We start from the raw sequence: 1,675 nt of genomic DNA, 5'->3' as shown, positions 1-1,675 counted from the left end.
GTGCAAAATGTGAAAGTGTTTAAGGCAAGGGCTGAGCCAACATGGTCGACATGCTGCAGAAGGGAACCTGTTGAAGAAGGCAAGCTGCATGTGACTCAGCAAAGATTATTCTGGCAAGACTCTCATTGGTCATTCTGGCGACACCAGGCCTTCTGCCTATAAATAAGGCAGTGAAGTCTATGATGGAGCTGAGGTGATGCGGCCTCGACCCTCTGCTTAGGCGTTTCTCAGGGAAGGCCTGGCCCCTCTGCTTCCAGGTCTGCCTGAGACACACACGTGGTGAGGACCCTCTGCAAAGTCACAATGGGTGCACCTCCCAGCGCGCTGGCAGCCAGAAGCTTCCCAGTCCCAGCTGTGCTGGGCGCCTGCGCAGTGGGCCGGCGGCATCGCGGTTTGCAGGGAGTCGGAGACCCCGCCTCCGCCTCCTCCGCCCCTCCGCCCTCCGCCCCTCCGCCCTCGCCCTCCGCGCGCCCACGTGGTCCTGGTCGCCTTGGCACCCGGCCTGTACTCCGCTCAACCCCTTGCGCGGCGGCAACAGCGGCGGCGGCGGAGTATGCGAGCGCGGCGCGCGATCGCGGCGATCAGGAGGGCGGGGACCGCGCACGTCCACTCTGGGCTGTGCGGAGGCGCAGCACTGGGCCCCTGCTCTGGGCGGCGGAAGCGGCGCCTCCAATCAGGCGGCGGGCTCGCGACCCTCAGCGCGCCTGGCCGGTGCTGCCCCCCGCGGACTGACTGACGCGCCGGCTCGCCCCGCCCCCGGGTCCACCCCCCGCCTAGTCTTCCCAGGCTCAGCTCAGGCCCGCTCCACCCCGCTCCACCGCTCTCCTCCAGCCTCGCCAGGCCCTCTCTCTGCCCGCGGGAGCTCCTCGGCTGCGCAGCGGCGGCCAGCTCGCTGGCAGCTGCAAGCGACCTCAGAGGCAGCAGCGGCCAGCCTGCCAGGGCAGCGCAGGCGGTGCGCCCAGATGAAGTGCAAGCCGAACCAGACGCGGACCTACCCCGAGGGCTTCGCAGCGCGCCGCGTGCCTGTGCTTCCGCAGCGAGCGCGAGGCGAGGTGCTGCTGGTCAGCAGCAGCCGCTACCCGGACCGCTGATCGTGCCGGGAGGAGGCATGAGCCCGAGGAGGAGCCGGACGGCGCGGCGGGTGCGCGAGGTGTACGAGGCGGGGAGTCAAGGGAAGTTGGGCCGCTTGCGGGCGTCTTCGAGCAGAACCAGGACCGCAAGCACCGGACCTACGTGTTCGTGCTCACCGTCACCGAGCTGCTGGAGGATTGGGAAGACTCGGTCAGCATCGGCAGGAAGCGCCGAGTGGTTCAAGATCGAAGATGCCATCAAGGTCCTGCATTTTTCCACAGCCCCGTGCACGCTGAGTACCTGGAGAAACTGAAGCTGGGCGGCTCCCCTACCAATGGGAACCCGCTGCCCTGACCCCGCCAGAGAGCGAGCTCCTGTATGTACTGCTCCTGCCCGGACTCTGCCTGTCACTCCCCTTTGCACTTTGCCTCCTGCCTGCCAGGGAGCACCTCTCCTGCTCCTGTGCGCCTGCCCGCACAGGCTGAGAGAGAGGCTTTGTTTCCTCTTGGCAGGCAGACCTCTGAATCACGCTTGGTAAACTGTCTCTGTTGCCAGGCAATTCGTCGGTAAGACACCCAGCCGTTTTTCAGATGCTTTTCCAATC

The 1,675-nt window shown here is 66.3% G+C and overlaps 1 pseudogene; it reads left to right on the top strand.

The window, feature by feature from the left end:
* The first annotated feature begins 962 nt into the window (after positions 1-962).
* Positions 963-1,556, top strand: LOC116889016 (annotated as a pseudogene).
* The last annotated feature ends 119 nt before the right edge of the window (positions 1,557-1,675 follow it).

Source organism: Rattus rattus, chromosome X (genome assembly GCF_011064425.1).
Source record: "Rattus rattus isolate New Zealand chromosome X, Rrattus_CSIRO_v1, whole genome shotgun sequence".
In the NCBI taxonomy this organism is placed as follows: Eukaryota; Metazoa; Chordata; class Mammalia; order Rodentia; family Muridae; genus Rattus; species Rattus rattus.
The sequence above is the reverse complement of the archived record's forward strand: the minus strand, read 5'-3'. Positions and strand labels throughout refer to the sequence as shown.